General features: G+C 39.0%; 1 pseudogene; it reads right to left on the bottom strand.

The window, feature by feature from the left end:
* Nucleotides 1-4,906: 4,906 nt before the first annotated feature.
* Tmem65l1 (transmembrane protein 65 like 1) lies at nt 4,907-24,675 on the bottom strand (annotated as a pseudogene).
* Between the last annotated feature and the right edge of the window lie 754 nt (nt 24,676-25,429).

The following is a 25,429-nucleotide window of genomic DNA, read 5'->3' as shown; positions in this document are numbered from 1 at the left end:
AAAAGAAAGAAAGAAAGAAAAAAAATCACAAGCAAAAGACGGAGGGAAAACTGAGGACTAAAAAGATTAATTCAATAAGGTGAAGCGCTAAGGAAAACAATATGAAATAAAGGGGAAAAAAGAAAATTCACTGGGCAGTAGAGGTGCAAGCCTGTAAAATCTCAGCACTCAGGAGGCAGAGTCAGGCACATTTCCTGAGTTTAAGGCCAGCCTGGTCTACAGAGTTAATTCCAGCACAGCCAGGCCTATACAACAAAACCCTGTCTTGGGGAAAAAAAAAAAAAAACTCTCAGTAAAGACAGACTGTATTTCTTGATACTCTGTACCTGGCATTTTTGGCTTCCTTTATTCTCTTGGTGAAAAGTTGAGCATGTTTCTTTGTGTATTTCTCTGTGTGTATGTGTTGTTTCTTCAGAGCAATCAATATGTCTTCAGTGTTTGTGGAGTAACAAATTCCTGAATCTTTGATGCTTTGATCTTGGGATCGAACAGTATAATGGGTATAGGGTAAGCAGAGATAGTTGACAAACTCTGACTGGCCAGGAGAATAGGTTACAAATTCAAAGTGTCGTTTTTATTATAGGCTTAGCGCTCTCTGAGAATGTAGTTTAAAAATGGATGGGGGTGTTATATAGGGTATAAAACTCAGTAAATAAGATAGACTGACTAAAGTAAACTTTTCCTACTTTATGCAGTATTTATTTTTTAAATACTTTATTAGTATTTGCTATTCATAAAAAGACCAGTTCAGATATTTTCTCTTTGACTGGAGTGGTCTAAAACAGCAAAGACTGCTAGCCTAAAAGCAAGATGTAAAATTAAATGTGTTCGCTTTAGAGGAGACTCTTTGGACTCTTTAACTTGGAATTATAGGTTGATAAAAAGAATAAAATCCATTCTGTTTGTATTTTCTAAATGTAACTGAAAGTATAACCCTGGGCATATGATGAAAAGTGAACACAAACACTATACCAGTTGGATAATCGCTAGTCTGTCCTTGTTCTGTGAAACCTGAGGAAATAAAGAAGCACCTGGTTGCTCGTCAGTCAGAGCAACAAAAATAAGTAAAATAAGTAAGTCAGCCACAGAAGCAGCCTGATAGCTAGGTAGCTAGTCAGAGCTGTTAAATTTCCCTGACCATTGCCTGACTCCTTCCCTCCCCTTCTTGAACCTTTTATCTCTACTGTAGGCTGTCCTGTCAGTAAGGACCTTTGGCTGAGAAACTGGCCCACCCAGAAGCTCTGTGCCCCTGAAGCCACACTTACTAACCCTTTTCCAGTATTCAACTCCCTGATGATTGAGCATTCAAATATTTGAGCCTATAGGGGCCATTTTTATTCAAATCATCACACTCAGGGAAGACATTCATACTCATAAAATATATTTTAATAGTTTATTATATAGATAAAAATATCACACAGTGCTCTGTAAATACATTTTTCTTATTCACTAAAAATTAATTTAACCAAGCATGGTGGTGCATGATCTCTATGAGTCCTAAGGCAGCTAGAGCTACACAGTGAGATCCTGTCTCAAAACAAAACAAGAAAGACAACCGCCCCCCCAACCCAGTAACAACTAGTAATTAGTATTAGTCCTGTAATACATCATTTAAATTTATACTGGCTGCATGTCTCCCAAATGTAGTTTCTAATAATTGATAATAACTTGTTTTCCCCATTAACAGTATGTGTAGGGTTGTGTTCATCAGCACCTGATTCTTGGTTGTTTTAAAGACATCAACAGCCCCAGGGCTCTGGGTGGTCACAGGTGAGTCCAAAGACTACCAAGTATATCAGCACCTTTGTTTTCCTGTGTTTGGTGGTTCATAGTCTGATAAATGTGACGGTCCCAATGCATGCAACAATAATATCAGAAGTCAACAGATTTCGGACACTGTTCTGTGAAGTAACAATGTGTCATGCCATACAGTAATGTTATCAGCTCCTGATGTCTTGATTGGAAATCATGCCCTGGGCCATGGTTTTCCTGTGTGCCCTGGTATTAGCAGCAGGCTAAGCTGTGTAAATTATCCTGCTTCTATGTAACACCTTTACAACAAGTAACACTTGTTCTCTCATCTTTCATATCTGTGACTCCATTATATTAATTTTATCTATGAGTGCTTTGCTAACATATTTGTGTGTGCACAATGTTCTTGTCTGGTAGCCCAGGAGTCAGAAGTTGTCAGATCCCTTGAAATTTCAGTTGTAAGCTACCATGAGAGTGCTGGGACTTGAACTCTTGTCCTCTGGAAGAATAGTAGTGTTTTTAGGCAATAAGCCATCTCTCCAGACCCAGAAACCTTATTCTCATGATGGAGGGAATCTCTACATTATCCAGCATTGATTTGCCAACTGATAGTGCACTTTATTCTATTCAGCAGAGACTACAGTTTGCTTTGACTACAGATGGGGTACAACACTTCAAAAATTCTTTTCATTAGTTAATTACATGGACTGTCAAAAAGAATACATTGTTACTCACTCATTTTAGAATCTATAATCTTGACATTAAAAACAAATATCAAAACACATGCATGCATGCATGCACACATGTGCACATACACACATGAACACAGCAATACTGCCATGTTTAGCCATAAAGAGCAATTACAATCAGAAAGGGGTAAAAATAAGTCTAATTATTATGGTAAACCCATTAATAATATCACAAATTTCACATTACTAATTTTAAGAGGTCAGGCTAGGGGTATGATGAAATAACCCACACTTGCATTTGTTTTTCTCACTAAGCCTCAATATTATGACTTCTACCTTAAAATTTTGGAAGGTATCTTGGCCCAGAAACACATCTCTGTCTGGCCATGTCCTTCTGCACTTTTGCTATTTCCACTCATAGAAGGAGAACCACAATATTCAAGCAGTAGATAAGATGGGCAGAAGAGAGAGGTCTCTGTCATCTGTAGATCACTCTTACCTACTTGACCATGATCCAGCTATGCTAGATAAAATGTAAATTAGAAACTTCGTTCAGCCGGAGGGTTTCTGTGTTTCTAAGGAAGTAGAGCACAGGCGTGGCTGATCTTTTTTCCTCATCTCTCACATGGCACTGTTATTGACCACCTAAGTCAACAGCAGCTGACAAGTTGAGTGCAACTCAAATGCCAGCATGGCGAGGGGGAGGGACTCCTCACACCACTAGCTGGCATCAAACCCTACAAAAAGTAGGAGTATGAGAAACATTGAAGAGATAATCTGTGGGTGTGACACATGTATATGCAGCCAGGAATCTCAGAGTGTATGAGACAGTTACTTTTCAGTACTCCAGACAGTTGGAGTACTTACTCCAACGGAAAACCATAGTGATTCATATAGAAACACTAGGAAACAACAAGTGTGTTGCAAAGAAGAAACCAAATGAGTAGAAGAATTTGTTGTATATTTGATTGGAGGAGGAATTAGTTTTCCTCAGGAAGATGGCCTCTAAAAAGCTGTCCATGATCTTACGGATTGGTTTTACACCCACGTAATACAGTTGGCACTAAATACATTGAGGCAGTTTTGTTTTGTTTTGTTTTTTTAAATAAAGAGCACATGAAGATGTGAAGCAATAGAATAAGGGTGGGGCAAAGTTGGGAATAATGAAGGGAAGGCATTCAGGGGAAAGTCTATAAAAATGCAGGATACACATATATGAAATTCTAAAATAATAAACTATACTCTAGTATATGTAGACTTTTTTAGATTTCTTGTATGTTCATCTATGTCTTGCCTATACATCTGCCTGTCCGTTTGAGGGTGTGGGATCCCGTTGAACAGAAAGCTGTGAGCTGCCATGTGGGTGCTGGGAATTGAACCCAGGACCTTTAGAAGAACAGCCAGTGATCTTAACCACTCAGCATCTCTCGAGTCCAAATACTTACACATGTATTTAAATATAAAGGAAAAGCCAAATCTCTATGTTCAGGTGAGGCTGACAAGGGTGAGATACAAAGGAAAGTACTACTTGGATGTTTGTAGTTAAAACTTCCATAACTGTGAATAAGAATTCCAATTTCACTGCCAGGTAATTTCTGTTGCATTCATTAGAATGCGTCAAACATGAAATATAAACTTTGACAAGATTATGCAAATCATATAAGGTTTAAATACTGTGGGAAGATTTTGAATGAAAGCATGCTAGTGCTTGATCAAGCCTTGCAAATTATCCTGCTGTTGTAAAAATATAAAAAATAAAAAAAGTATATTGACTTTTACCCCGCTAGGTCCGCACCACAGTTCCCCAAGATATCTGCTAGATATCTTGTCACAAACACATCCTAACTCCGAGGCAGCCCAGACCAGTTGCCCCACACTCCATTACACTTAAATCTACACATTAAAGAACACACAACACAATAATCTTAGATCCAATTGATAAGATATAATTGCCCACTTAAACATACAAAGCCTGGTACCATCCATCCCTTGAGAACATTAATAACAACCTGTAAATACACAGAGCAGAATCTTAACATCACCTGCCATGGCTTCTCACCCTCCTCCCCACTCCACCCCCTCTTTCTCTCTTTCCCCCTCTCTCCTTCTCTCCCTCCCTCCCTTCCTCCCTCCCTCTCTCTTGTCTCTCCTTCTCCTCTAGTCTCCTCCTCTTCCTTCAAACTTCTCTCCTGCCCACCTTCCTTCTCCTCCAATGACAGGCCTCCTTCTATCCTGTACCTACCCATCACCTGTACATTACAGATTAAATGGGGAGAAGGTTCTGGTGAAGTCACCTGATTCCTGAGTACGTGACTAGGCAGCTGTCCTTGGGGCAGTAGAATTAGCATCAAAATACAGATAACTTAAGGGCAAACCATAACATCCTGCGTTTCTCTTATATTTATATAAAGTGAGAGGTTCAGGTTGGAGGCAAGATCACATTTTCTCATTGAATTTCCACGTAAAACCATTAAAGACAGCTGTTTTATTTATTTTAAAAAATCACTTTACATAGAGTTGTAGAACATTTCAAAAATACATGTGGTTTTAGGGAAAGTATAGATAAAAATAGGAGAGATGTCAACTTACTATACTAACATGTGGAAACTGACAGTTCTTGTTGACCATTTTCAAAGAAAGCAAAGGTGTGGGTTTCATGATATACATTGTTCAACAGAACTGTATATTCTCAGATATTAGATTTTGCTTTCCTCTGATATCTCTATTTTTTCCACATAAATTTCCTTGAGGACATCCAGATAGAGATCAACAGTTCTATGGATTTATCAATTTTTTTCTGATATTTCTAAAATATGTTATTGAGATCCCCCTGCCTCTGCCTATTGAAGGCTACAAAAGCCCCTTTCTCTTCCTACTGCTTAGCATACTTATCTCATATGTGTGTTCCTCCTTCTGCAAAATAAAGCTCATCTCCGTTTGTGCTACAGTATGGAAGCTTGCTTTGACTACTAATTCTTCATGGACCACGTGACATTACTGGCAACTATTAACAGACAGTAGATTGCATAGTGAGCTAATGAAGAAAACAATCAGGGATAAGTAGTTTAAAAGAAAAGTAGTCTTCACAGGCAAACAGTAACAGAATTCTCTCTGGGACACAACCACTGTCACGAACTAGTGCAGTTCTCAAAAGTGCCCTGGTCCGTGCAGCATCTGCATGAAGGTTTGACAGAGGAAGAATCTGAATTTGCTATCATGAGTCTGTCTAGATAGCTGGAGTCATCTGATGGTTAACAGACAGTCATTAACTACCTAACTTCATCGCTCCTGTCTCAGACTCATCAGCTCCGAAGCAGCAACAATTGATACACACATTGTCATAAAATCATCTGTAAGCAAGACAGCACGGAAGTATCTGAGTGTTAAAAAAAACCTACTGTGCTTGTATCTCATCAAATTGCAATACTAGCATTACCCAAATGTTAATATGAATTTTACATTTACTCAAATAGAAATATCCTCCTCCACTCAAGTACATGACAAATTCCCTTAAGCATTTGGTTCCCTTCTCTGCAATACACTTGTTGGTCTAATGTCTGTTGTGTATTACTGTTTCTGTATGAATCACTGCGCTTTTCAGTTGGACTAAATACTTTTCCAATTTTCTTGAGTACTGAAAAACAATTTTTCCTGCACATCCTTTGGGATTTCCTGGCTATGCATGTATATGTATCACATCCACCAGTTATCTCTTTAACGTTTCTCACACTCTTGCTATCTGTATGGTCTGACTCCTCAATGATTACATTGAAAGTAAGAAAAAGAGGAGTCATTATTAAAGGAGTCTTTTGGGTTTTCCTTCAGGATAAATTTTCAGATGTATCTACAATTTTAACACTAGGTAAAGGCTTTGGAAAAAAAATCAGTGCATATCATGTGTTCTCTAGCATGGGATTTCTAATGCACAAGACGTGAGGATTTTACAACAGTGAACATTCTTATGATCTCTTTCTGGTTTGAATTTTATGACTACATTTTGTCCTCATGAATTAATATAAACTCTTGGTGTTTTCTATGACTTAATCATTCATCAAAGCTCTCATCCGCTTCTTATGTTCACGTTTTTCTCCAGTATGGATTCTGCTGTGCTTTCCAAGACGACAGCGATGGGTAAAGGGTTTCTCACATTCACCACATTTGTAAGGTTTCTCTCCACCATGGATGCTGGAATGTGTTTTAAGGTATGACAAGCAATAAAAGAACCTGCCACACTCTTCATATTTGTAAGGTTTCACCGCAGCATGAATTTTCTGATGAACTTTAAGATTTGAGCAGTGGGTAAATGATTTGTCACGTTCCCCACATTTGTAAGGTTTCTCTCCAGTGTAGATTCTGGAATGTTTTTTAAGGTCTGACAACCAATGGAAGAACTTACCACATTCTTTGCAATTGTATGTTTTTCTCCAGTGTGGACTCTGTAATGATCTTTAAGTGTTGACAACAGATAAAAGGATTTACCACAGTCTTTGCATGAGTGGGGTTTCTCCCCAGTATGAATTTTCTGATGTGTACGAAGAGCTGTGCAGTGGATAAAGGATTTGCCACATTCCTCACACTTGTATGGTTTCTCTCTGGTATGGAGTTTATAATGGCCTATAAGTCTTGACAATCGAGAAAAGCACTTACCACATTCCTCGAATTTGTAAGGTGTCTCTCTAGTAGTATTGATTCTGCAATGGGTTTTAAGTCTACATAACTGGGAAAAGCCGTTATCACTTTCTGTGTACTTGTGCTCCATCTTTTTAGTGTGGATACTCTGATTTGTACTAATGTTGGAACATAAACACTTGCCACACTCTTTATATTGGAAAAGTTCTTCTCTAGTGTGTACACTTTTATGTCTGTTTAGGTTTGAGGGTTCTGTAGAAGCATCCTCGTAGATACCACATCCACACTTCGTGCAGTTTTCTACATTGCCTCTTGTGTTGTAAGGTGTACATGGAGAGGACTCATGAATCATTTTGCCAAGCTCCTTATATGTGTCAGACTCCTCTTGGATACTCTCATGTTGATAGACTATATGTTCTGAGTGTTGATCCAAGACCTTCTCACATTTACCACACATGTGATGCTTCTCTGGGAAATGAGCACAATTAGGAATAATAGGGATTGACTCATGGGTAACACGTCCAATAGCTGAGTGAGCTTCACTTCTCTAAGACAAGTGAGAATTATTTACAACACGGCTTTTAGTAGTGGCTTTTTATTTTAACACTGGTGTATGGATGTTCAGAACCTCCATTTTGATCTCCATCACACTGTGGGGGTTAATAACAGAATTCTTATTCTTATCTAAACTGCACTACTTGCAGAAGGAGAGAGAATTGGATGATGAAAAATAAATAACTTCGGAAAAGAGCTATATGAAGGATTAGATTTAAAATATTTTCCTCTTTGTAAATCTCCTTTTCCCCCACAAAATAGTTGAAGAAGAGTTTAGTGCAATATCAAAATTAAAATAATCAACTTACTAAGTGTATTGTATCTTTGTTCCATACATTTAAATAAAAACTTGGGTAAGAAGGAACAGCCAGCTCGTGGTGGTACACCTTCAATTCCAGCACCAGGAGGCAGAGGCAGGTGGATCTCTTTGAGTTTAAGGCCAGTCTGGTCTATAAAGTGAGTTTCAGGACAGCCAAGGCTTCACAGAGAAACTCTGTCTTGAATAAACAACAACAACAAAAACAACAAAACAACAAAAGAAAGGAAGAAAGACAAACAACTTGGAAAGAGAACTGGCGAGATGGACTACTAATTAAGAGCAACTGTTGATTTTTCAGATGACTTAGGGAAATGAAAAGGAAATTCCATGAAAATTTTTGTGTTTTGTTTTGTTATGAGGATTTTCCTAATTCCCTGTAGTTTCTAGACAGTATGAAGGAATTTATACATCTATATACCCAGTAAATACAAAAAATGGAATTCTGCAGGAAAAATGATCTCACCAACACAGACCAGATTGCTGTAATTCTCCAACATCACATCAATGTACAAAGCCCTCTGAGTAGAGTCCAGGCATTCCCACTCCTCCTGGGAGAAGTCCAAAGCCACATCTCCGAATGTCAACAGACCCTGTAATGGAAATTTAAGGGTTTTACCATGAGCAGACATTGTCATAAGAATTTATGGACATTTTTTTGTGACACAAATGAGACAGGAAAATTATTTTCCAGATTTTTTTTAGAAAGGCTGTAGATATAGCTTAGGAGACAAATGCACTACTTGTTCTTGGCCCAGATGGCATCTAATATCTACATGTCACTCCAGTTTCCCATGATTCATTGCCATCATCTGGCCTCTGAGGACAACATGCGTGCAAGTAGCACATAGACTTACGTTTTGACAAAACCACCCATACATATGAAATAAAAATAAAAATTAACTGCATATTCTAACTTTGTGTGCTATACAGAAGTTTACTCAGAATTTGAAACATTCAGTCATGTAGAAACAAAATTAAAACATTTTAAAGGAAAAAATGTTAACCTGGGCCAGATGGTAGTGGTGCATACCTTTAATCCCACCCCTTAAGAGGCAGAGTTAGAGCTCTGCAAGACCAGCCTTATCTACTGGGTAAGTTCTAGGACAGCCAGCTCTACACAATGAAACAACACTCACCCACTTCAAATAAAAAAGTTAATCTGATCATCATAGCCTTTTTTTTTTTCATAATCTGCACCCATGAAAAACAGTAGCTTCAACAAAAGAAAAAAAAAGAGGCCATGGGACATCCTTTCTCCTCCAATGGTAAAGATTAGAGGAAAGTAATTAAGAGGAATCTTCATTTCTGTGTGAAATGTGATGGCTTATGTACAACACTCAGCACACTCAAGAAAATTCTTACTAATATATGCCACATGATGTCGTACAAAGACTCACCACCAGGAGAGGCTACACAATGGGTGGCTGTCTGAAACCACAGATAAAAGACAAAGCGAAAACACTCATCTCTCTAGTTTGGGAAGCTGGCACTGGACATTCGAATCGAGGGAATGATATGAGCAGGATTTCTCCTGAGATGAATAGATGCCAAGTGTCAACAAACACAGGCACATCATCATCACCTCGTGAAATCAAGTGTCAAAGAAAGAAGCCAACAGACTACAATCTGCATCTCCTCCACCAATTTCAACACATGGTCAAGGCACGTACGGCTGCCACCTTCAACACTCTCTAAAGAGTTTCAATACTTAGCATTATAATCCAATTGAGGGTTCAAATAGTATGTCTTTGAATCCTTTTCCAAAAAAAAAAAATTATTAAGGATTCTAGCAAGAAATTCAAGGCGTTTGAATGTGCACTTCCATAAACGTAGTTCAAGGAGACCTAAGTACATCCCCCAGATGGAATTACATGCCACAAAGAAGCCTTGATAGCTAATCCGTAAGTACGCAAATCCTTCGTCTGTAGCAACCGAGCAACAACATATTTGTTTGACCACAATGGAAACATAGGTCTTATTTTCATTGTGAATAGTTACCCAATACAAAGCGTCTGGCCGGAGAGGGCTGAATAGAGAAAGGGCTGTGATACATAGTATTTAAAAAGTTAATCTTAAGTATTGGGAGAAAAAGGAATTCATGGGAAACAAACACTTCAGATGTCATTATCAGAAACAGAAACAAAGGCTTCCAAAACAATTGTCATTAAAAAGGAGGAAGAGAAGTAGGAGTAGGAGGAAGGGAGGGCGAGAGTGAGGAGGAGGGGGAGTATGAGGAGGAGGAGGAAAAGGAGGAGGAGGAAAAGGAGGAGGAGGAAGAGGAAGAGGAAGAGGAGGAGGAGGAGGAGGAGGAGGAGGAGGAGGAGGAGGAGGAGGAGGAGGAGGAGTCGTCAACATGACACAGACCTGGGATGTACTTACTGGAGAAGCAGCCATTTCCACTTATTGCTCAGATCTGAGTTTCCATTTCAAGAACCATGACTGGACCCCTTCTTGCCATTTCATATCAGGCATCAAGAATACAAAACAAAAATTAATACTATTCTCTCTTAAAGAACAATGTCAAACAACATAAAAAGACCCAAACATCAGAATATACTGGAATAATTCTAAAGCAAGGAGAAAATAGAAAAATATATTTAAATACCCAACAGTAACTGTAAACCATATTTTTACAGCCAGAAAAATTATGTCTTAAAATTGATAGAGAAGTACATTTGAAGATACTCATAAATTAACACATTCCATTCTACTCAAGTCATTGCAGATAATAATTAAAGGCAAATATACACAGATCAGTCAAAAAGAAATTATCCATGAGAATGCAAGAAATAAGATATTTCTTATGAGATATTTCTTATATGAGGAAGATGAATAGAGAAGAGCTAGAAAATAACCACCTATATCTTTATAACTTTAAAATAAAGTTAATATTGTTTGAAAAGGTAATCATTAACAGAAAATACAGAAAAAGGCCAATGTGTGTATGTATTCACTTTTACAGTATTTTTATTCTATGTATATGAATTTTTGCCCTAGATGTATGAATGTGTATTATGTAGGTGTTGGTGGTCACAGAGATCAAAGTGCATTGGATATAATGGAACTAGAGTTACAGACAGCTATAAGCTAAGGTGTAGATTTTTGGGAAAGAAATCCAGGTCCTTTGGAAGAGCAACAAGTGCTTTTTGTTTTCTTTTGTGACACAGTGACACATTTCCTCCAATAAAGCCACATCTATTCCATAAGACTATACCTCCTAAAAGTGTCACTTTCCATGGGTCAGGCATTCAAACATGAGTTTATAGGGATCATACCAAATTTTTGTCTTGTTTTTTGTTTTTTACTGAAAATAGTTTTTTTCTTTCATTTTTTTAGTTAGGTTCTCTATGGCTATGAGGAGATACTGTGACCATAGACACTCTTTATAAAGATAAATCTTTATTTGGGACTAGCTTCAAGTTTCACAGGTTTAGTCCATTATCATCAGAGAGAGAAGCATAGCAGTGTGAAGGCTGCCATGGTGCTGAGGAAGGAGCTGAGAGTTCTATACTTTGATCCACAGGATCAAGGAGACTGTAAGACATATTGGGTATAGCTTTAGCATAGAAGTCCTCAAAGTCAACCCTACAATGACACACTTCCTCCAAGAAAGCCACACCTCCTAATAATGCCAATCCCTATAAGCCAAACAAACACATGCGCCTATAGGGACCATTCCTATTCAAAGCACACCCATAATATATCCTGATTACAGTTTTCCCTCCCTCTATTCCACCCAGTTCCTCCCCACTTCCCCCCTATCCAGATCCATCACTTTCCATCTCTCATTAGAAAGCAAAGAGGCTTCTAAGAGATAATAATAAAAATACATAATTGGATAAAACAAAGAAAAGGAGAAAAGGACAAGCGAAGGCACAAGAAACAGAGATCCACTAGTCTGCCCGTCACACTCAGCATTCTCATAAAAACACCAACCTTTAAGCCATAATACTTATACAAAGGACTTTTAGGGTAAAGAGACAGAAGAAAAAATATACAAAATAAAAAAGTAAGATAACATTAAAGAAAAAGAAAGGAAATGCACTAAAATGACATTTTGACAAAAGGAGAAGCCTCCGCAGATGCGATTGAGTTCATTTTCTGTTGGCTATCCATCTTCAGGCATGTGCTTGACTCAGAAAACTGTTCTTAACTGTTTAGCCATCTCTCTTGACAGCCCTACTTTGTGAACAGGCTGGCCTCGAACTCAGAGATCTGCCTGACTCTGCATTGTGATTAAAGACATGCACCACCACTACGAGGCTGCCAGCCATTAAAAAAAAGTGTTTTTCTTCCTTAGCCATGAAGTAATTACAAATTCAAAACCAACTGATACTCCTTCTTACTCTATTCAGAATGGCTAAAATGGAGAAGGTATAGAGGGTCTCATTTCCTTCTACTAATCCAGAGGAAATAGAAGCTGGCTCTGGTATAAACAGTGAATTCCAAGTCAGATAGAACTACAACATATGACTTTGCCTCAAAACAAAACAAAACAAAAATAAAAATAAAGGAAACACACAACAAATGCTATTGAGGAAACAGAAAACTGGGACACTTACTCATTCCTCAAGGAACTATGAACCAGTAAAAACCATAGAAATCATTTTGGAGTTTTCACAATCCAAAATCTTAACCACTGTATTGCCCGCCATAGCAAAAATACACAGGCCCTAAGTTATACCAAAGACAGACATACAGGTTTATTGGTACAATATTCAAAGGAGATAATAAATGAAGCCATCCTAGATGCCCAACTACAAACTTACATGGTGGAATTCTATTTTGCAACAAAACTGCAATCATGATCTTTGCATTAAAATTAATAGAAATATAAATTATATGAATTGTACTTCCTAAGAGGAATGAGAAAGTCTGCAGGTTTTCTCCCCTGTGCTAAGCCTATTTTTATATACATGGGTGTAAGTGGGAGTCTAGGGCAAGACAAGTGGTTCTCAACCTGTGTGTTTAGACCCCTTTGCGGGGTCACATATCAGACATACTGCATATCAGATATTTACATTATGATTTATAACAGTAACAAAATTACGGTTATGGAGAGGCAACAAAATAGTTTTATGGTTGGGTTCATCGAAACACAAGGAACTGTATTCCATGGCATTAGGAAGGCTGAGAACTACTGTTCTAGACAGAGCATCTTGAGAGTGGAACAAGAGTTCTGGAAGCATGTGGGGAATAAAGACAAAATTGATAATGGAGTGGAAGAAATTGGGTTGGTAAAGGAAACTGACACATAGTTGCCCTTCAGGAATGAGGTGTACAGGAGGAAGGGCCTGGAAACCATGGTGGGGCCTTCAGGCACTAAAGCATCACGAATAAACAACTCAGCACTTGTGTTCCTTATATGGAAACTGTAAGGCAAGAGTGCAGTGTTTATTGACAGCATCACAAGCTCACAGCTCAGGAAAAGGACTGCTTCTATAATGACATGAGGTAGAGGGAGATGGTATGTTCTCAGCATAAATATAGAAAATCATGTCCACCACAAAAATAATCACACTCCCCGACAGGTTATTTCCTAAGAAAAGGTTTGAGAGGTTCTAGAATTTCTCATCATTGCATATTGCTGTCAGCTTTTCTATATAGTGGAAAATAACTGGAATGCAGTATCACTTTGATCTCATTGTTCACCATGTGTGTCATGATATCTTGGAGAACAGGTACATACACCATGCAATGGTTCAGTCTATCTGGCAAACATTATGTTTCTTCTCAATATTGCATACTTGTCATCAGATATAGTCACAGTCAACCTCAGCATCACCTAACCAGACCATACACTGTTCACTCAGGTAAAGTGTACTTTTCCAATTTAATTCTCTTCTCGAGATGGACCTCTTGCTGGATAGCCTGTATTTGCAACTCTGTGTGAGAATATCTGATACCTGCAACCCTTCTGAAGTCATATAAAAGGTCAATATGTGGTTTCAGTGACATGTCTCTGTTCTCCATTGCTCTTGGCAATGTCAAGGCAGACTCATTAAAGTGGAGGGCATGGCAGAATCCATCTCATGGCTTCCAGGGAAAAGAGGTGCATGGATAAGGTGTGTCCTTCCAAGGAATGCCCTTAGAATGATAGCCTCTCTAAGATTAAAAATGGAACAAAGGCATTCCATTTTTATTCCCTGTGATTTGGAGGAATCTATTTTACTATCCCCTTAATAGTGAAATTACAAACCTGTGCAAATTTCTTAAATGTAAACAAGAGTCTATGAAGCGTTCGAAGAAATCAAAGTAAATGAAATAAGTAAGTTAAATCATGAACCATGGATATGTATGAGTTACTTGAAGAATTCAAGAGATAGTGAGCTAAGGAAGAAGAAAGACAACTATATGAACTTAATATATTAATACTATTAACAACAAAAATCTAAACAATAATGAGACAAAACCAGACTGTAGTTCTCATATCTATAACATGGGGCAATGGGTGAGAATTTCTCAAATCTAAAATGGGAAACAGACATAATTCAAGATCTCCATTAATCTCACCTAGCAAAAACTTGAGGAAACACAGGGAGGAAGCACTCATTGTTTCTAAACAACAAAAGGGAAAGAATCAGATGAGCAGCAATGGAAATGGGGTGAGATGGCTATTCTTGCTTGACAACATGACCACACCCCGAATGAACTAAAACCCAAATGTCTGGTGCACATGTTTGGTTTTGTTTTTTTTTTTTTTCCGTAATTAAATCATTTGATGTGGGAAGACCCACCTTTTCTTTCTTTGTATATCCCTCGCTGTCCTGGAACTAGCTCTGTAGACTAGCCTGGCCTCAAACTCACAGAGATTCACCTGTAACTGCAGGGATTAAAGGTGCCCTTTAATCTGGGCTACACCTTCAGCTAGCAGCCTATATAAATGACATAAAAAAAGAAGCTTGTTCTGTTTCCTTGCTTGCCTTTGTTCTCATTGCCAAGTCCATTAGCGCCTACTTCTCCAAGGTTTCAGTGTATACTGAGGTTCAGCTGAGACACACAGACTTAAGAACAGAACAATTACTGGATGTGTGGCCTTTCTATTGGCTGAACAAGCTAGTCCATAGCCTGTAACCCACTCTAATACAATCCCTTTCTGTATCTATATCTAGATTCACTCTATCAGTTCTTTTCCTTAGAGACTCCTAACTACACATGGGATGTGACTGCTCTACAGGTAGTCACATGAGGTCAGGAAATTCACAGCAGCCACACAGAACTTGACAGCAGTGTACAAATGGAGGTGAAATGCAGGCAACACAAAAGCTCCCAGTTAATACACCACACCCAATAAACCCTCCTCAGAGAATATGCATGACCTGCAAGACCTTTGAAGCTCAACTGCAAACCACAGCACTGGAATGAATGTGACAGAATGTCATTCAGTGTGTTTGGTTTCAATGCATTTCATATATGAACAGCATGAAAGAGCTTGCTGGGTGTGACTCAGGACACCATTAACACAGAGCCCTTAACTCACTTATGGTACTAGTGCAAATGAAGTACTAAAGAATGGGCGCATGTCCATTCTACATTACATCTAATTGTCAGCGAAGAGGTTTTGAGATTTGCGGACCTGTGGTTACCAGAAAACTGTGGCATTTGATGCAATTTACTTTCCTTCAATAGCAGACTTCTTTGTTGATGGAATGCTGGGTGATGACATCTTCCTGAATTATAAATTTGTCCACAATTAAAATGGATCCTCATAACAGTTACTACTAGGTACCTAACTACATCATCAATATGATAAATCTTCTGTTGCCACATTACAGTGGACACAGGATAGTTTCAGCTCTGGGCTCCATGAACACAAACAGCATTATTAATCATACACTTATGTATGATAAAGTCAGATCTGTGTATGATCATTCCTAACTCTTCCAATGTTGGTATGATGTATGAACTTTCCTGTCACATATCCAGGCTAGTATTTACTCTAATACTAGTAGAGACACTTCTATGCTCTTTCCTGTACTGTTATCTCATCCTTGTTGAGTACTGAACCAAGATTCTCTTTAAGAACAACAAGTACTCTTAAGTGCTGAGCCACATTTCCAGCCCTTCATTTACTGGTCCTTAATTAACTCCTGAGAAGAACTAAATCAATGGATGGTGAGACAGAATTCATGGAGCAGTGAGGAAAACTTGTTGAAATGTCATGGTAGGGTGAGTGTGAGGTCATGAAAACTAGTCACACACAAGTAACAATGACACACTGAGAAGCTTGGAAGCAAGAAGCTCTGGTTTTAAAGAACATTTGCCCATAATTATGTACCCAAGGGCTTACAAACATAAGAACAAATCAATCCAAAATAATACATATCGAAGGATATTAGAAATGCTTTGGAGAAATTAATGTAATAGAGATACAATGAACAACACTAGGAGTCAATGTAACAGACTTGTTTCTGTCAAGAAATAAAAGTTCTTACAAAGCAGGCTTTACCTGATCCAAACCAAGAGAGTAAATCCCTAAGCAATGGAATTAGAGCTGAGTGGGGGAATAACAGTAGAAACCCTGTATTACTTTATGGAGTACTGTAGAAAGTCATCCCAAATAAACTGGAATTGTAGAAGAAAGGGATAATTCCTAGAAACAATTTTCTCTGTTATAAACTAGAATAGATCTTACACAAATACTGGAATTTAGGCACCAATAATTTCTTCTAAAAATATTCCAGGACTAGACAGATTCAACACTGCATCCTCTCAAGAAACAACATATCATACGAAGCTGCTTGATACCTAAAACAGATAAGGACAAGCAAAAATAACCAAAGAAGAAGCACAGACCAGTTGTCAGTTTAGAAATCGATACAGAGACTCTTTCTGAATTATACAGAAGTACAGTTCAGGTTGACTTCATGCCAGGGGTTCAAATGTTTCAGAAACACACAAAACAATCAATGTAAAACAGCAAATAATTACACTCAGTGAAAGAAGAAATATGATCATGTCAATAGAGCCATAAAAGGCCTGCAGAAAAATACCACATTATAAAAGCTCTGAACATCATAAACACTAGAATCCACAAACATATATCCAACATTGCATTCAGTGAGGAAAACTAAAATCATTCTTCTTTAGTTGGGACAGAGACAAGAGTGTCCATTTCTTCCACACCAACTCAACAGTGTATCAACAGTTATCCAGATGAAGAAAGAAAAACTTACAGGGGTCAAAATAGGAAGTCAAAAAGCAAATTACTCCTACATAGAAGAAAAAGGATTCTATAAGTTAAAAACTTTGTATTGTCCCATGAGAAAGTTCAGATCTTGACAGCCCTCTTAATAAGCTATATAATTCACATACAACATCACTTGGAATTCCTACAAGAAGATGCTGAGAAGTCAGCAGCCCATTCACAGTGTCTACAAATATTTTGGTCTCCCTAGTGGTAGCATCCAAATTCTCAAACAGTGTTGTGCAGGTTGCTCTGGTAAAAAGCCCATATCCAGAAGTGAACCCTAGACGCTAAAATCCCTACCTGCTAGACACCAGTGTAACGGTGCCAAAACTATTTTGTAGTTAATGAAGACTTTCCGGTTGGATTTGTGGTCAGGTCTACATTAGGAAATAGACGGATATCACTGGGAAGCTGGCCAAAGGCCTATGACTGGGAAGAGAAAGACCCTCGGAAAGAATACATTCCTAATTTTTTGTTACAGGTGGGAATACTCACACTGGCCTTTAACTCGGTCTGTTTGTGCTCATAGTCTGGGCCAGAGAAATTTTATTTATAACATGAAAGTGTTATTTCAAAGATCACTGTCTGCACAGCTGTGATAGGAAATCTACATTACAAAATTCAAATCTCAGGGAATACGACAGAAAAAGTGGAAAAAGACTGTAAGAGACAGAGGATAGGGAGGTGATGTAGGAAAACTGTACTGGCATTTGAATTATGCACACAAATGACAGCCTCAATACTCGCCCAAGACTGGCACAATAGATCCGTAAAATAAAAGGGGCAATAATTGGGAAGTAAATATGAATAACCAGGAGTGGTAGGGGGTGATAAAAGGATGGAAAATGGTGAGGAGTAACTATGATCACAGTACACTCAATATGAAATGATTAAATATCGAAATTAATCATTACAAAATCTGTAAAAATGTAAATGACAGGAAATACCAATACCTATTTGGAGGCAAATTTTTACCATTTATACAATCATCCAATTATAAAACCCTTGTGCTGTTATTACTGCTATTTGCACAATTAATACTAAAGAGAAGCCCATACCCCCAACCCCCATCCCTGTCTCCAACAGGATTCTTCTGTGTAACAGCCTCCTGGAACTCTCAGGCTGACATCAAACTCACGGACACCCACCTACCTCTGCTTCCCAATGCTGGGATTAAAAACGTACACAACTATTCCTTCCTCAAAAATGCATTTCTTTAACAGGAACTCAAAAACATAAACAAGCAAAATAAAATCCTCTAAAATGAACTCGTTAATCTGTTGAAGGACCTGAATAGATACTTGAAGATGGAAAGAATTTCCATGCTCATGGAATGGGGCATAGTACTGTTATTACAATACTAATGAAAGAGATTGATATGATTAATTTCAACTCCACAACAATCAAACTCCCCATCATATACCTCACAGATACACTACAGAGATTCTTACGAATTTCCATGGAAGCACAATCTGTAATCTGAGAGTACAGAGCACAGCTTAAGCTGTCCTAGCTTTGATTCCAGATGACACCGCAGAGCCATATGACCAACATTACTATGGGAGTGGCAGATGAGTAGACACAGCCCAGTGAAACAGAGCAGCTGATTGGGAACCAGACCCAGAACAATGACCATGTGAATCATCAAAACAGCACATACAAGATGCTTAACAGGTAGCTTTTTCAACTGATGGTGTTGGGAAAAGTATCTATCTACACAGAAATATGAACCGGGGCCCAATTCTCTCCCAGTGTACAATGAATCACAGACCTTCATGTATAATCTGTAACGGTGAAACTTGTATAGTAACACAGAGTAGAAATGTGTCCGTATGTGGATATAGGGAAGTTGTTCATGAACAGAACTACATATCATGACAACAGACCTCAAACTGACAAACAGGATTGTATTCAATATGAATACATTTCACAAAAGCACCCAAATACAAGAAGCAATCAGTGTAGAATTGGAGGGGAAAAATAGACAGACAGTAATGCAGGGAAGCTTCAACATCCACCAGTCTTCGAGGCACAATGAAATCACACAGAAAACCAATTGTATAGCAGGTATTCAGAAGAATCAACCATATAACAGTAGGAGATTCCCAGGCAGAAGTCTCTAACTTCAAGAGATACTGACCATGTAGCCATGTCCTAGAAACGCCAGAATTAAAAAATTAATAAATATCAATGTTTTAAAAACTCTTTTCTCTGAATCTGAAACAGACACCAACAGTAGATGGGAAACAGAATACATTAGAAGAGACAGTGGTAGAATATTCTAATTTAAACATAGAAAGACAATGTAGAGGAGGTCTGTGTACTATAAATATTCTTTTTTTAAAGATTTATTTATTTATTATATATATGTACACTGTAGCTGTCTTCAGATACACCAGAAGAGGGCATTGGATCTCTTTACAGATGGTTGTGAGCCACCATGTGGTTGCTGGGAATTGAACTCATGACCTCTGGAAGAGCAGTCGGGTGCTCTTAACCGCTGAGCCATCTCTCCAGCCCCAAAAAAGTTTTTATTTATTTATTTTACCTATATTATGAGTACACTGTAGCTGTCTTCAGACACACAGAAGAGGGCATCAGATCCCATTACAGATGGTTGTGAGCCACCATGTGGTAGCTGGGAGTTGAACTCAGGACCTTTGGAAGAGACTATAAATATTCTAAGCAATCTATACCACAATCTTACAGTTACTTTTTGTAGAAACAGAGAAAATAATCCTAATATGAGCAAACATTGGAGAAACCATAGACTTCAAAAATTCTGAGAGAAGGATCAAAACTAGAGGTGATTTCAAAATATATTAAAAGTATAGTGATGCAAACTGTCAAGTAATGTCATGAAGACTGGTAACGCAAGGAGCAATGGGAAGACAATGAAGATAGAGTTTAATACTCCAGAGAGATACTGGTGCAGCTGCAGCCTGGGACTGCTGGCTCTCAGGGTCCCCAGGTATCCCTGGCTTCTGAGTACTCACCCCAAGAAGGAGCCCATGGAGGCGCTGAACAGGGTGCAGGGCGCACTGGACTTCATCTACAGTCTTCACTCCCTGAGAGGAGCTGCTTGCTCAAAGAGCTGCACCGCTTCAAGTCCATTGCCATCGCACAAGAAAAATTAGAAGCTCTACCACCCACCCTAGGACAGCTGAGATATGTATTCTTCCACAATGCGATACCTTTCGTAGGACTTGACTTTTTGGATAAAGCATTATGCCTGTCACAGAAACCCAAATTGAATTGTCTATTAGGATTATTTTGGGAATTTCAACAATGTCAATCAACATGTTATTTTTTCATTCTATGTATCAACATTTTATTTAACTTTCAGTAATTGATACTGTACTGTACTGAATTGGGGTTTGCTTATTTCTTACGTAACATGCACTGAATACCTATTTATGTCTTTTTTTTTCCTGATGGTTATAATTCAATGCTGAGGTTTCTCCAAATTCTTTAAGATGTTTAATATCAGATAAAATTGGAATTCCGTGCCTGGTGGCATCCGTTCTATGATATTTCTTGGTAAACATTTACAATCATATAAATTCATTCAATTTTTAAACTTTCATATCTATTCAAAATGGAGCAGTGTTTTAAGTATATCTGACTATTTTAATTTTGACCCACATTGTCTTTAAGTGTCAGAAGTTAATCAGAAAGAACAATTGTCTGGCCCCCCTTTTACATAAGCCATACATGCTAACAAGTGTACTTATTTCTGATTGGCTTTTTACATTTAATTACCCAACTTTGAGCAATCACAATGAATTCTTGTTTGTGAGAGAAAGGCAGTGCTTGGACACTTCCTGTGTCTTAGAATAGGGTTAAAGAGAGCATGAAAAAGATCAGAGAAGGCATAGAAAAGAGAAAAAGCTGAGAGCTTGTATCAAAATTGGTTCTCCAATTCCCCTTGGTTGTCCATCCTGCTTCCTTCCCGGTTGGGCACCCTAGTAGTCCTTCTTTTGCTTATATCTTTTGGCCCTTGGACATTTAATCATTTAAACAGCTTTATTAAACAATGAGTAGATAATATGGCAGCAAAACCTATTCAGGTATATTATCATAGGAGGATGCCTTTGATAAGGGCCAAGCTCATTTACACATCTCCTCCCAGCCCAGGCAAGGACCTTTTTGTCCTTGGACCAAATGAGGCCAATATTCTTTTACTGCCTGCTGTCCTGATGCCTTTGCTAAATAAACATCAACACATCATCACCCCTGCGTGCTGAGCTGGACAGTCAATGATGGGTAAGAGAGAGAGATATACTCACAAATAGAGGGCCTAAGACAGAAGGCTGACATTAGCTGCTGCCTAATCCCATGGCTGACCCTGGCCACGAGATTCTCTTGGCCATGTGACAAATATCGCTCCAACCTAAGACAGACACAGTTACCGAAGGGCTCATTCCAGGACAGCATGGCCACTGGTCACCCCTTCATTTGATTATAAGGAAGGGGGAGATGGTGGGAGCTTTGCCCTTAAAACCGTCCATTATTGATGTTAATATTATAGTTAGAGTTAAGTATGAATGGTTTCATTAAGAGGTCAAGATGATGGAAAATCTCCAGCCAGGTGCAGATACAAATCTGGCAGGTTGCCTAGTGATATGAGAAACTTGTGACCTTTCTGAGAAACCAACATCCTGTTGACGTCAGCCAATTGCCTAACCACAAGATTACAGTTTCCTAGGCTTGTGCAAATATTTCCCGCTCCCTTCTCCCTCTGTTACCCCTGCTATGGTATAAATTCAGCCTTGGGAAAAAATAAAATTTGTCGCTTTGATCAGACTCTTGTCTTGGAATCCTTCTTCGAGTCTCTTGTCCTCCATTCTCTCCTAGGTGGTCCCCAACCTCTCCTGACTGCCCTGCGGGTCAGGGCAAACTCCTAACAAGAAACTATGCGATACTTGTCAAATTCCCACAGGTTTTATTTTATGGAATGAGGAAATTAACTTGAAAGAATTTAAAACCAAAGAAAATGCAATAAGCTCCCAAAATTTAAAGCAGGAAAAACCCAAAGGCATCAAGTATCTTAGTGAAGCATTACATTAAAATTATGAAAAGGACAACCATTTAATATTGATATGAGAGCACATCAGCAATATGAATGGAAGAGGGGTAGCATCACTCACAATCAAAATCAAATCAAATTGTAATTGTTCCTACTATTTATTCTTACACAGAGAATCTTTTAAAGTCTTCAATAGGATAATCCTGAGGAAATTATTCATAGTGGAATTCTCTAGAATCATTTCTATAACAGAATGTGGCAAAACTAACTTCATGTCCCACTTCCACTGTCACTTGAAACCCTTTCGACAACTTTGTCAATCCTCCAACGTACCTGGATCCATTGCTACTGTTGCCTCTCTCTCTTCCTTCCAGGGCACTTTGTCCTGCTCCACGATGAGCAGGTGTGGCTGTAAAGTGTACACCCTGCATATGAGAAAGAGATTCTTCAAAAAGTACCAGGATTTCTAACACAGTACTGTGCTCAGTAGAAATACAGAAAAAGGCAATAGAGGGTTCTACAAATGATTTCCCAAATGTTATACAGGACCAGCACACTGAAAATATTCCCATAACTTGAATCCTACTTCTAATCATAGCTCGATCAAAACTCAAAGGAAGAAATGGATCTGTGTTACTGGAGTGATATTATAATACACTACTATCTGATTTCATCATTGAACAAAAATAAAAGAAGCCTTACATTTCCCAAAAGTACAAACATGAAGAACAGATGAAATTTCATGAAAACTTTCTTTTTCTCTGAGGCTCTCACTTTCTTCTGTGAGATGTGAGGCTCATTCACACACAGCTCACATATTATTGGGAGCGATGCCCTTAAAACCCTCCATTAGTGATGTTAATAGTATAGTTAGAGTTAAATATGACTGGATTCATGGAAAATACCCAGTCAGCTGCAGAATACTAATGCAAATCTGGTGGTCAGGATGACTAATGATTTGATAAAGTGTGACCTTGGTGAGAAATACATCTGACGCCAAGATGCCCAATGTGATGACCTGTAACCTTTCTGAAAAACCAACATCCTGCTGACTAATAGATATGACAAACCTGTGACTTTTCTGACATCCTGTTGACATAAGCTGATTGCCTGATCTGTGTCCTCGGTCTGCCTAAATGTTTCACATTTCCCCCTTCTCTCTGTTACCCATGTTATGATATAAATTCAGCCTTGGGAAAAAATAAAATTGTTGCCTTGATCAGACTCTTGTCTTGGCGTCCTTCTTCACATCTCTTGTCCCCCATTCTCTTCCAGGTACCCTCTGCACCCTTGTTGACTGCCCTACAGGACGAGACAACATATGTACAGAGTAATTTCCCCAAGAACCCCGAGAAGGAGCAAGGAAGACTGCAAGAAACTATTGTCACCCATAGAAACAGGACTGCTGCAATCCTGCACTATTCAGCCTCAGTACAAAACCCTATGAGCGGGGTTCAGGCACTTACCCTCTTCCTGACAGAAGAAGTTCACAGTCACATCACTGCATGTCAACAACCCTGAAATTGAAAAGCAACAGTTTGGCCATTTGTCTGTTGTCAGAGTGTGTTTTGTACCCCAGACGAGATGCTTTCTAACTTTGTCCTAATATATATTGGGTTGTTTGTTTGTTTGTTTGTTTTTCTTAATGAAAACAGTGTGGCCTGAGATCCTCACACTCAACATTCATATTGTACTTTTCTGGACTCTTGAGGTGTGCCTTAAAACCTCAACATAAGAATACACATTTGTTATATTTATATCAGAGTGTATACATCTCAAATGCAAAATTAGTGGTGAGTAAAATCTACTCAATAATTGTTAAAATTTACAACCGTAACTGTGTAGCTTGGCAAAAACGGGGGGGGGAGGGGCGGAGGTTGGGGGAAGGCTGATAGGTTACAAGCTCTCTGGGACCTTAAAGTCTTTATGTTAAATGACACTCTCTTGAATAGGAAAGGGGTAGACCAAGGGCATTAGAAAGTATGTTTGAATTTAAATGCCAACAGTTTTAGTTTTTGCACAACAGCAAAAAGAACCGTGCTTGCAAACGTCAACACAGAAATTCAATCAGTGTAAGAGATGTACTTATGAGACTATCCTGGAAACCACAGATAAATGATAAAATCAGCATGTGCCCCAGTTCATACATTCTCAAACTTATCTTTAAGAGTATTATCCCTCAACAGAATTGTGAAAGCGGTATCGTTATGAGCATCAGAAAACTGAACATGCCCCTTTTACCTGTTTCCTTACAGCTTCTCTGACCTGGGAGGTTCCAGGACCGCCGGGCTCCGTTTCCCGCCTCAGTGGTGCCGACTGGTGACTCTCCCAGACCACCCCAGAAGGCTCCGGTGGCTGCAGTAAGTTATCACATCCACGGGAGACTCTGGCAAGTATAGGCCACCCAACCTGCCCAAAAATCTTGCCCCAACGTCCCTCAGAGAATGGAGGATTTTCTGGCACCTCCTTCAAGTGGTCCTTGGAGCCGCCTTTGGGTCCGCCTATTATAGACTGGTTCCGGTTACGTAGGTTCTCTGACCCAGCCCACCCATTCAAACCTGCTGTCCAGTGGAATTTTCCACGCCTTCCTAGCCGGCTTTCTTTTTCTCAGCACCCTTTTTATCAAGACACTTTCCCCGCCCCGTGGAGACCAGTCCCTCTCACTTTGTCGCAGGCTGTCTTTCACACAGCTCCAGATGTCAGGCTGCTCTGGAACAGCTCTGCACAGCCTCCCCATGACCACTGCCAACCTAGACCTAAACTGGATTTAGTAGGATGCTGCACCCCAGTACCTGCTCCCCAGCCCTGGGTTCAGAACCTTTCAGATGCAAGACAGACAGCCTAACACCTCGATTTAACTACTAGCCTGTGGGCTAGCCAGAGTCCCATCCCCAACACACACACACACACACACACACACACACACACACACACACACACACACACACACACAATGACAAGCCCAAACAAAATCCAACAATTGTGACTTGGGGACAGATATTTCAGAAACTTGGATTTTGAAAAGAAATAGATGTATCAAAAATTGAGTCATCAGCTGTTTGTTAAGAACCTTGGGCTGCATAGAGAAGTGGGGGGAAGGGGTTAGGGGGATGTTAGCCGGGAAACCGGGAAAGGGCATAACAATCAAAATGTAAATAAGAAATACCCAAGTTAATAAAGATGGAAAAAAAAAAAAAAAAAAAACCACCTTGGACTGGATTCATCCCGCGGTGTACTGCTTTCACCACTAGATGGTGGTCTTGTCA

This window comes from Rattus norvegicus, chromosome 1 (genome assembly GCF_036323735.1).
Source record: "Rattus norvegicus strain BN/NHsdMcwi chromosome 1, GRCr8, whole genome shotgun sequence".
In the NCBI taxonomy this organism is placed as follows: Eukaryota; Metazoa; Chordata; class Mammalia; order Rodentia; family Muridae; genus Rattus; species Rattus norvegicus.
This window is presented reverse-complemented; position numbering and strand designations above follow the sequence as displayed.